Genomic DNA, 12,390 nt, shown 5'->3' with positions numbered 1-12,390 from the left:
CGGTGCGCTCCTTGGCCACTTTGTCTTTGGCCTTGGATAGCGCTTGCTTCAGGGTTGCCACCTCGGTCGTGGCCCCTGGCAAATATACGATGATCCTGTCATTTTGCAATCGCGTCTTCATTTATATATACATATCTATTGACAGGGTATTACTTACCCTTGTTCTCCTCGAGCTGCCTCTTGGCAAGGCCGAGCTCTTTCTTGGACCCCTCGAGGTCCTGCTTCAGTGTGGCGACCTCCACAGTCAGTGCGGCTGAGGCCAGCAGCGAAGCCTGCATATGCATATTGACATACTTAAATTAGACTCCTGCAATATTGTTTGATCCTCTGTTCGGCTTTTCTTTGTGAACACCGAACAAAGCATCAGGGGCTACTGTCTATGCGGTAATATTTTTCCTATATTTTAACACTTACCTCAAAGCCTGTTAGAAGGCTAGCACAGGCTTCAGTCGGTCCGCTCTTGGCGGACTGAACCTTCTGGACCACCGCACTCATAATAGTGTGGTGCTCCTCATCGATGGAAGCGCCGCGAAGCACTCCCAGCAGATTGTCCGGTGCCTCTGGATGGACAGAGGTCACCGGCACAGGCGTCTTGCCCCTCTTGGAAGGAGGCCACCTGCCCAAGTTCGGAACCACTGGAGGTTCCAGTGCGGTGTTTGGCTGAGGGCCGAACTCGGAGCCCTTAGGGCCTTGTTCCCTCTGCTCCCGGAGTCCGGAAGGTCGCCTTGAGGTGCCTCCGGGACTGTCTCCCCTCAACCCGGTGCCTGTTGAGACAATACCTCAGCGTCATCCGTAGGGCAAGGGGAGGTGGCAGTCGGAAGTGGATCGCTATCCATATCCGACGAGCCCAGGAAGCCGTCCGACGATACATCGATACGGGCTCGTGGCGGCCTGGATAATCATATTCGGCGTTAGGGGAAGCAGCGCGACAAAGGAATGCTATGAGTTACTCTGGTATCCGAATACTTATGATTTCCCCAGGGGCTTGGCCCTGGGCAGCCACTCATCTTCGCCATCAGCGGCGGTGGTAGAGTAGTCCGGAAGGAGAGTTCCCTTCTTGGACCCTTCGGCCCCCCGGTTGGGGCGGCCTTCCTTTTCTTGTCTCCCCCGACTGGAGGGGGAGTGTCTTCATCTTCCTCCTCGTCTTCGGGGGAGGAGTGCGCCGCGGTGTTATCGGACGATAAATCCGATAAACCCTGGAGTCGGGAACTCTCTCGGGTTCCCTTGGCCTTCTTGGTCTTCTCCGGCACCTTGTAAGGAGCCGGAGTCAGCATCTCCGTCAGGAGAGCGCCCGCAGTGTCTCCGGCCAGAGGGGCCGGACAGGTAATCTGCCCCGACGTCTCCACCCAGTCTTGTCAAAGGCATGGGGATTAGACCCCGCACGTGATTAAGCTAGGGGAAATAAATATCCTACGGGACGTATTGAACTCACCGAATGCGCTAGGCGCTTTGCGCTTAGCCTGGGGTCCTCGGCGAGAGAAGGAGGGACCTCGGCGCCCTTGAACAGCACCTTCTAGACGTCCTTGTGCGTCATATCGAAGAGCTCGCTCAGAGTCTGGTGCTGGGCCGGGTCGAACTCCCACAAGTTAAAATCTCGTTGTTGACACGGGAGGATCCGGCGGATGAGCATAACCTGGAGTATGTTGACAAGCTTGAGCTTCTTGCTTGCCATACTCCGAATACATTTCTGGAGTCCATCCAGCTCCACCGATGAACCCCACGAGAAGCCCTTCTCTTTCCAAGAAGTGAGCCATGTAGGGAATCCGGATCGAAACTCGGGGGCCGCCGCCCATTTGGCGTCGCGCGGCTCGGTGATGTAGAACCACGGCGATTGCCACCCCTTTATGGTCTCCACAGAGGAGCCTTCAAGCCATATAACGTTGGGCATCTTGCCCACCATGGCTCCGCCACATTCTGCTTGTTGGCCTCCCACCACCTTTGGCTTGATATTGAAGGTCTTTAACCACAGGCCGAAGTGGGGCCGGATGCAGGGGAAAGCCTCACACACGACGATGAACGCCGAAATTTTGAGGACGAAGTTCAGGGCCAGATCATGAAAGTCTAGCCCATAGTAGAACATGAGACCACAGACGAATGGATGGAGGGGAAACCCCAGTCCGCGGAGTAAGTGGTGGAGGAAAACTACCCTCTCGTGAGGTTCAGGGGTAGGGACGATCTGCCCCGTAGTGGGCAGCCGATGCGCGATATTCGCGGCTAAGTATCTGGCTCCACGCAGCTTCTTGATATGTCCCTCCATAACGGAGGAAGCCATCCATTTGCCTCCCGCTCCGGACATGTTTGGAGTAGGTTGAGGGGAAGGATGTGGACTTGGGTGTTGGAGCTCGAGTGCGCAAGAATGGATGAGCAAGGAGGAAGAAGGCGTGGATGAAAAGGTGAATCCTTATCCCTTTATATGGGCGGACGAAACTATGCGTCCCCACTAGCCTGGTAAAACTCGCTTATCCCCCAAGCGCCGTAATCGATGGTGCAGTTGGGTTACCCACACCCGTATTGATGATAATCCCGTGATAAGGGGACACGATCTCTGCTTTGACAAGACGTGTCAAAAAACTACCTCGCGTTATGTGCGGGGCTAGTTAAAGGAAACGGTTCGAATAATCACCGGGCCATGACATAATGTCGTGTTGCCAAAACAAGTCAGCAAATTGGATTTGTGGAAATATTATTCTCTCTACGGTGGTATGTGGAACTTATTTTGCAGGGTCGGACACTATCCTTGTATTCAAATTCTTCTATGGTGTATTCGGGGGAGGAACCCGCCTTGCAATGCCGAAGACAACACTGCGCGCCGGACTCATCGTAATTGAAAGCCTGGTTCAGGGGATACTGAGGGAGTCCTGGATTAGGGGGTCTCTGGACAGCTGGACTATATCCTTTGGCCGGACTGTTAGACTATGAAGATACAAGATTGAAGACTTCGTCTCGTGTCCGGATGGGACTCTCCTTGGCGTGGAAGGCAAGCTAGGCAGTACGGATATGGATATCTCCTCCTTTGTAACCGACCTTGTGTAACCCTAACCCTCTCTGGTGTCTATATAAACCGGAGGGTTTTAGTACGTAGGACACAATAAGAACATACAATCATACCATAGGCTAGCTTCTAGGGTTTAGCCTCTCTGATCTCGTGGTAGATCTACTCTAGTACTACCCATATCATCAATATTAATCGAGCAGGACGTAGGGTTTTACCTCCATCAAGAGGGCCCGAACCTGGGTAAAAATTTGTGTCCCCTGCCTCCTGTTACCATCCGCCTAGACGCACAGTTCGGGACCCCCTACCCGAGATCCGCCGGTTTTGACACCGACGGTGGGTGAGAAGCCTCTCGATCTGTTCTTGATCCGATGGTTGGTGATCTGGTCTCCTCCCATACTATGGTGGCTAGTTCTACTTATATAGGCTCTGCTCCTCTCCCCAAATATTGAGCGGGAAGGGAGCCAACAACGGCCAATTCGAAAGGGGATAACTAGTACAAGTTATCCTGACAAAAGGTGGTGTTCGTCTGCCAAAGGTTCTGGTGATGACGCCATCTTGGGCTCCATGGTGACCTCCGTCCTACCGTCCTTCTAGTCTTGGTCTCGTTGCACCAATATGGAAACCTTTGCTTGATGCCTCGGTACTCCGCGCCTGCGCTTGCCCCCTTGGCACCAAAGAGGAAGTAAGGACACTGCACGCACTGGCGCTCGCCTGGCGCCCGCCTGGTCTCGATCGTCATGGCTCACGTCACAAGGACCTCGTGAGGTTTGCCTTGCCTTGATCTCTCCAACCCTCGTGAGCCTGCCTGGCGAGGCCGCTCCTAAGGAGGTCTTGCGTCGGCCTCGCGAGGCTTGGCCCCTCGCGAGGGTCTTGAATGTCTTGTCTATGAAGATGGGCCATACAGGCCTGCTAGCTCAGCCACGTCGTGGGCCGCAGGCAGGCAAGTCTGGGGACCCCCATTCCCAGGATGCCGATAGTAGCCCCCGGGCCCAAGGCGCGCTCGGGCTTGGGTTCGAGGCGAAGCCAAAGGCCAAGCGCAGAGCGCCACGGGCCCCAAAAGCCTACGGCCTCGATTGACGTGTGGTGATTGATTGGACTTGGGCGTCTCCGCTTCCCCACGCTGCCTTTGAATCCGCCTGGCTATGCGGCCCTCGCAACCTACATAGTTATCCTCCCATTGCCCACGCCTTGCTTCCACAGTCCTTCTGCTTCCTCGAGACTCTGCCCCTCCTCTCCAATCTGACCTGCACTCCGCCTGCTTCATCGCCATGGCACCGAAACAAGCAGACAAGGGGAAGAAGCCGCTATCTTTGCCAAGTGTGCCTCCAGCCGCCGAGCTTGCTGCCAGACGATCCTTGGTGCTCAACGATGAGGCCATGGACAAGGTGCATCCCATGCTCGCCACTAGTTTCAACGAGTGGGGGAGACAGTGGCTTGGCCTGCGTCTCGCGCTCGCATCACTCAGACGGTCACCGAGGTCCCAATCTTAATTGATGCCCTTTGGGGGGGCCTGATTCCCCCTTTCTCTTCCTTCTTCAACATGGTGCTTGAACACTACCAGATCCATATGTTGCATCTCGACCCCCAATCCATGACTCTCCTCGCTGTCTTCACCTTTGTGTGTGAAGCCATGGTGGGCATCGCTCCTTCTGTGGCCCTTCTCTGCCACTTCTTCTCATTGCATCTGACTGATCCCCACCAAAGCTCGGGGTGTGTAAGCTTCCAGGTCGTGGCCGCGACGGCGGGCATGGGGATCGACTTCAAGCTTCCTTCATCCACGAGTGAGTTTCGGACACGATGGGTATTTGTTCACGCCGGTATGCTCAGCCCTCTGCTCCACGCCCCGTCAGTGCCTGCCATTTCCCACTCCGGCTGGGGCCACGAGAGGCTCGCGAGCCCCCGTCTTGTCCCTGTCTGGCACAGGCTAAGGCTGCTGAAGGACCGCGGCATGACCGCGCCGATGGTGGTGAGGGAGTTCATGAAGCGTCGGGTTGATCCGCTTCAGCGCCATTCTCGCCTGATGTGGACCATGCTTAGTAGCCAGGACCATATGAGGTTTCAGGAGTCCGGGCTCCCCCTTGGTACGCGGCAAACGGTGCTCAAGGTCCTGACGGGTGTCACTTCACCGGACGACTTGCCTGGGAAGAACTATCTGTTGTACCGCTGCAAGAACAAGGATGAATTCATAGGGGCAGGCCTCCCTTTGATGAGTGGGGGTTGCGGCCGGACGGCCTGGTGGGGTCCCGCGAGAACCCTTCCAGCGTGGTTCCCCTCTTCGTCGCTGGCGCCGAGCCCGTCCTGAATGTGGGTGAAGGGGGACGAGCGCCGTCAGAGGCTAGCGGCACGAGTGCTGATGTGCGGACGCCGCCTGAGGCTCCTGGGGCGTCGTCCTCAGGATCCCGTGATTCTGGGACGCCGGTTGCTGAGGTGATGCAGCACGTGGCTCCCGAGGCCGAAACTCCGGAGGCCTCGGGAAGTCGCGGTGAGATGGCGCCCGACTGTTCTCCGCAGCCAGGCACTTCTCCGGCTTTACCCCGTACTGGTCGCCACGTTCAGCGCTTCGGTCGGCTTTGCATGGACTTCGAGGAGCTCCGCAAGAGGAAAGGATCTCCGAGTGGCAGCGATATCTTCGGGCCGTTGAAGCAATGAAAGCACATCGCCGTCGACGAGTAAGTACCTTATCTTGGTGATCTTCTGTGTGCCGCCTTCCTTTCCTAACGATTATCCCCACAAGATCCCTTCTGCCAAGGTCGTGAAATCTCCTGAGACGCAGCTCCCTCTTGTCCCGTCGCACCCGCCAAGCTCCAGCGCTGCAGGCTCGGGTGCTTCCCACGGCGTGGGGTCAGCCATGGGAGTTGGTCTGTCATCAAGGCGCCCCGAGCTTGCGCCTTCGCCGTCCTTCCTTCGCGGCCTTGCTCGGAGCGCAGCAGGCGTGCCAAGGGCTCCTCCCCTGGTCACGGTCGGCAGCTGGTTGGCCTCGACCCTGGGGTCTTCTTCAAGCAGCGGGCCTTGTTCGGTTCGGGCCCCTCGCGAGGGCCAGCTGGCGCCTGGGGCCGCGCCAGCCCCCAGCCCCCCGCTAAGAGTGGGCGCGCCGCGCCGGGAGTCACCCACAGCCCCCGTGGCGGAGGGTGATATGGGCCGTGTGCTCGAGTTTGAGCACTGGCGGAGCGTTGTTCTTCATGAGCTCTTCCAGGAGGTGATGGATGCGATGAATAGACTCGGCGAAGATCTTGAGGGTGTCGACGCGTGCCTTGAGGCCGAGGGTCTTCGGTTGTTGGAGGAGTGGCACAGGCTGAAAGGGGCCATCAACCTCGGGCGCCACCAGCGCGAGCTAGAAAACATGAAGGTTGAGGTCTCCCTTGCGGCCTCCTTTGAGGCCTACTCCCGATCTCTGGAGGAGGCTCGTGAAGCTGACCGCCGTCGCGAGGCTGTGGAGAAGCGCTTATGGGAGCTCCACTCTTGGGGTGCGTCCCTCGAGCAACAAGTGGAGGCGCACAAAGCCGCCCTCTCATCGCTGAGGGGGACGCCTGCCGAGGAAGATGAGGTCCGGAAGCGCAAGAAGGCGTTGGCTCTGGAAGCAGTGGAGCGTAGCCTCGAGCTTGAGCAACTGGAGACGAGGGAGCATCAAGTTGCCCAAGTGGAAGATGCCGTCGGGGCTCGCGAGGCCAAGGCCCAGGAGGAAGCCGACCGCCGGGTGGCCGAGGTTCGCCCGGATCTTGAAGGTCGGCACGTCCTAAAGCTGAAGCTTGTGGGAACTGAGGCAGTTGGCAGGACCGCTGCTCTCAGGCCTAGGTTGGATGAGGCGGAGAGGCGTGAGGAGGACACGGCCGCCGCCCTGGTCACTATGCAGGCGGACTTGGCCTCCGCCCGCGCCGAGCTACTTTCTCTTCAGAGACGGGTTGATGACGCTGAGGCCGTCATGCAGCAAAACAGGAGGAAGTGCTTCAATGGCGGACGCTAGAGCGCGAGCACGCCCCCATGCTTCAGGGCCCCGGGAACAGGTCTAATACTGCCCTGGGCTTCATCTGAGACGAGAATGCACCGCCCCCACACTCGAATGACTACGCCAGTCACCTGACCTTCTTCACCAACGTGGTGACACACCTGGAAACCCGGTCTAATAGGGCTCGCCAACTTGTGGAAGAGAGAAGTCGCAGTCTACTTGGGCACGCGTTCTCCCGCTTCTTCAGCCACCTCTTGAACATTGGTCTCAACTTTGATTTTGACGCCGCTATTGCTCCCGTGTCGGAAGCCATCCGGGGCAACTTGGTGCGATGGGTTGAAGACCACGTGGATGTGTTGGTCAGGGCCTTCGCTTCTGACGATGACGGGGTTGTGGTTGCGGCAAACGAAGGCGACGTGGTTGATGACGCGTCGACGCCGGTGAAGGTGTAGGCAACGCCAACGATGGTGACAGCAACGCCAGCGGCGCATCTGAAGACAACATGGGGGACGCGGCGAGTGACATATCCGGCTGATTCCTTGTTTCCCTGTTATTTACCCTGTAAAACATGGGCGTGGCCCTAGAAGACTGTGAGAGCATTTTGAGAGGGGGAGCCCCTCATGTAAACAATCGCAACTTTTATCCTTCCGTGCTAAATTGAGTACACGTCTTCACGAGCTTACACATGCCGGGGAAAGGTCGTTGTTGCGGCTTACATTACCTTGGATAAGCCCAGAACCGGCCCGAGAGATTGCGGGTTTTTGAAGAGCTCCTGATGAGTTCGTCGACACTCCCGAGGGGGCCGCGTGATAAGCAAGCGCCAGCCACGGCTTGGTGAGTGTGTGGCTTGAGTGCTTCATGCCCATCCTGGCTCGCGAGGGGCTCGCGAGGGGCCCGTGAGGGGGGAGCGACTGGTGTGAATTCTGAAGTAAGACAAGAATGAGATTGCGAGAAATATCTCGAACAAGAAAAGGCATCCCCCCGCGCGCATCAAATGAAAATTCAACTTCAACTTAAATCCAAATCCAGAAGGCAGGGTTACAGAAAAGAGATCCAAAGCAAATGGCTGCGTCCGGCGCCTAGTCTAGTCTTCGACGTCTTCTCACCAGCGCGGAGCTAAGTGCTGCCACTAGGCGTGGGAGGGAGCCCCCGAGGCCCGAGGGCGGCTCTCCGAAGACACCGGGGCGTGTACAGCCCCACTCATTATTACGTGAGAGTATCACGGGCGGCGATCCTCACGGGCACTGGGCCTTCTTCACAGGTACTGGCCTTGCTTCATATCGCCAGGCGAGGGCCTCGCCTTCTGCCGCCCTCGACCACATTTGAGCCGATCAGCATCCAGGACGACACAAAGGGGGGAAAGGGGACGCCAGCGGCGCCCTCGGCGACCACGGGTCCTCTGTCGTGGGAAAGGTCGCCGTCGCCACCCCGGCAGAGGGCCTACCTCCGGGGGGACCTTGCTCTGTGCGATGCAGTGAGGGATCTGGCTCCTGGCTTCTCTCCTGCTGCCCCCAGCGTGATCCTCCTCGAGGGAGGGAGGTCGCCGAGCTGAGGCCGCCAGCCGCTGTGGTGACCCGATTCTCCTGCGACCCATGGTTAGCGTAAGCTTGGTCCTGAGGGATTAGTGGTACCATGTATCTGTTGTCGACGGCGCGGTTGGCGGGGCTCTCCGGCGGCTCCTGGAAGGCTTCAGCTCCTAATGTCTCCTCCTCCCAACCTGGCCCAAGAAATGAGCCAGGGTCGTCCTCCGGCGTGTACTCCTGGTTCATCATGTGGGACACATAGGCTTCTGGGGCTGTCACCCCAAACACCTCACCGTAGTGCCCCACACTCCATGTCGCCCGACCCAGCGCGGCGTCCTGAGGATGATAGCGCGACGCCTTGCTGGGGCCATGGGGGGAAACGCTCGTGCCCATGCTCATCAGAGGCGGTGCGGGGGCCACGGGGCCCCCGGTGACGCCTACCATCCTAGTGTCGACGAAGCCCCCAGGCGCACCCGAGGGCGCGCGGTCACGGTGAGGCCCGTCGTGAGGTCCAGTAGTAGCTCGGGAAGGAAGCAGATAGCAGAAAGGCGGCGCTCCTGACGCCACCGTATCCAGCAGCTCAACGACACGTTCCAGCAGTGCATCGCGTCCGCTCTCCATCAGCCGGCACCGCAGCAACTCTCGCGCCACAGTGAGCGCAGCCCGCATGTTCGCCTGCTCCTGTCGGGTGTATGGCGCCGTTGATGCGGCGTGGCTTGCGACCCTTGCAGCGGCTCACGCTTGTCGTGGGGTGAGGGTGGATGACGCCTGGCCGTGCCGCCCGCGCCCCGCAGCGTTAGGCGGCACTCGCGCCGCCTGGAGCACGGGGTTGAGGTCTTCATGGGCAGGTGGCGCCGCCCGTGCTGGCCAGGCTGCCCATCGGTCGGAGTCGGCCCTTGGTTCACCGGACATCGGGGCCACGGAGCGTCGGCGGGTCGATTGGTGGGGAAGAGACTCCTGCGCGCCAAATGTCGGATCACGGGTTCCAGAAAACCCTTGAGGTTCTAACACTCGGGTGCACGCGAAGGTTTTCTCTCTATCGATCCACGCCCTAGCTCTCTAAGATCTTGCGGACGAACTCGATGAACTCACAACACAAAAGACACAAGATTTATACTAGTTCGGGCCACCGTTGTGGTGTAATACCCTACTCCAATGTGGTGGTGGATTGCCTCTTGGGCTGATGATGAACAGTACAAGGGAAAGAATAACCTCCTGAGGTTGAGGTGTTCTTGTGTTTGGTGAACTTGTGTGGGTGAGAAGCCTCTCGATCTGTTCTCGATCCGATGGTTGGTGATTCGGTCTCCTCCCCTACTGTGGTGGCTAGTTCTACTTATATAGGCCCTGGTCCTCTCCCCAAATGTTGAGCGGGAAGGGAGCCAACAACGGCTAATTCGAAAGGGGACAACTAGTACAAGTTATCTTGACAAAAGGTGGTCTTCGCCTGCCAAAGGTTGTGGTGATGGCGCCATCTTGGGCTCCATGGTGACCTCCGTCCTGCCGTCCTTCTGGTCTTGGTCTCATTGCACCAATATGGAAACCTTTGCTTGATGACTTGGTACTCCGCGCCTGTGCTTGCCCCCTTGGCACCAGAGGAAGCAAGGACACTGCGCGCGCTGGCGCCCGCCTGGAGCCCGCCTGGTCTCGATCGTCATGGCTCACGTCACGAGGACCTCGCGAGGTTTGCCTTGCCTTGATCTCTCCGCCCCTCGTGAGCCTGCCTAGCGAGGCCGCTCCTGAGGAGGTCTTGCATCGTCCGCCTCACGAGGCTTGTCCCCTCGCGTGGGTCTTGAATGCCTAGTTGATGAAGATGGGCCGTGCAGGCCTGCTAGCTCAGCCATGCCGTGGGCCGCAGGCAGGCAAGTCTGGGGACCCCTGTTCCCAGGACGCCGACACATACTAATAAAGCAATCATGTCTTCTCAAGATAACATGGCCAAAGAAAGCTTATCCCTACAAAATCATATACTCTGGCTATGCTCCATCTTCATCTCACAAAATATTCAAATCATGCACAACCCCGATGACAAGCCAAGGAATTGTTTCATACTTTTGATATTCTCAAACCTTTTCAACTTTCATGCAATACATGAGCATGAGCCATGGACATAGCACTATAGGTGGAATAGAAGGTGATTGTGGAGAAGACAAAAAGAAGGAGATAATCTTACATCAACTAAGCATATCAATGGTCTATGGAGATGCCCATCAATAGATATCAATACTAGTGAGTAGGGATTTCCATGCAACAGATACACTAGAGCTATAAGTTTATGAAAGCTCAAAAAAAAACTAAGTGGGTGTGCATCCAACTTGCTTGCTCACGAAGACCTAGGGCAATTTTAGGAAGCCCATCATTGGAATATAAAAAGGCAAGTTCTATAATGAAAAATTCCCACTAGTGTATGAAAGTGACAACATAGGAGACTCTCTATCATGAAGATCATGGTGCTACTTTGAAGCACAAGTGTGGTAAAAGGATAGTAGCATTGCCCCTTCTCTCTTTTTCTCTCATTTTTTTATTTTTTTTATTTTTTTGGCCCTCTCTTTCTTTGGCCTCTTTTTTTTGTCCGGAGTCTCATCCCGACTTGTGGGGGAATCATAGTCTCCATCATCCTTTCCACACTGGGACAATGCTCTAATAATGATGATCATCACACTTTTATTTACTTACAACTCAAGAATTACAACTCGATACTAGAACAAATTGAAGGAAATATGCCCTAGAGTCAATAATAAAGTTTTTTTTATATTCCCTTATATCATGATAAATGTTTATTATTCAAGCTAGAATTGTATTAACCACAAGGGGCTGGCGCGCCCCCCACTTGGAAGGGGTCCGAATTGGAGTGGGGAAGGGGGCAGCGCCCCCCCCTTTCCTTCTCCTTCTCCTTCTCCTCCCCCCTTTCCTCTCCGGTAAAAGGAAGGGGCGGTCCAAATTGGACTTGGAGTCCTAGTAGGACTCCTCCCCATGGGGGCGCGCCTTGGCCAACCTCCTCTCCCCTCCCTCCTTTATATATATGGGAGGGGGCGCCTCCTAGACACACAATTGTTCCAAGCTATGTGCGGCACCCCCTCCACCATTTACTCCTCCGGTCATATTGTTGTAGTGCTTAGGCGAAGCCCTGCGTGGATCACTTCACCATCGTCGTCACCATGCCGTCGTGCTGACGAAACTCTCCCTCGACACTTTCATGGATCAAGAGTTTGAGGGATGTCATCGAGCTGAACATGTGCAAAACCCGGATGTGACGTACGTTCGGTGCTTGATTGGTTGAATCGAGAAGACGTTCCACTACATCAACCACGTTAAACTAATGCTTCCTCTTTCGGTCTACGAGGGTACGTGGACACACTCTTCCCCTCTTGTTTCTATGCATCTCCTAGATAGATCTTGCGTGATCGTAGGAACTTTTTTTGAAATTGCATGCTATGTTCCCCAACACAAATATATGACTCTATATGAATGCCTCCGGCGGTGCACCGGGATGTGCAATGACTCAAGAGTGACATGTATGAAAGAATTATGAAAGGTGGCTTTGCCACAAATACGATATCAGTTACATGATTATGCAAAGCAATATGACAATGATGATGCGTGTCATAATTATAACGGAACAGTGGAGAGTTGCATAGAAATATATCTCGAAATGGCTATGGAAATACCATAATAGGTAGGTATGGTGGCTGTTTTGTGGAAGATATATGGTGGGTGTATGGTACCGACGGAAGTTGTGTGGTGCTAGAGAGGCTAGCAATGGTGGAAGGGTGAGAGTGCGTATAATCCACGGACTCAACATTAGTCATAAAGAAATCACATACTTATTGCAAAAATCTATTAGTTATCGAAACGAAGTACTACGCGCATGCTCCTAGGGGGATAGATTGGTAGGAAAAGACCAGCACTCATCCCCGATCGCCACTCATAAG

Source organism: Triticum urartu, chromosome 2A, assembly GCF_056163025.1.
Source record: "Triticum urartu cultivar PI428250 chromosome 2A, HENAU_Tu73, whole genome shotgun sequence".
In the NCBI taxonomy this organism is placed as follows: domain Eukaryota; kingdom Viridiplantae; phylum Streptophyta; class Magnoliopsida; order Poales; family Poaceae; genus Triticum; species Triticum urartu.
This window is presented reverse-complemented; position numbering follows the sequence as displayed.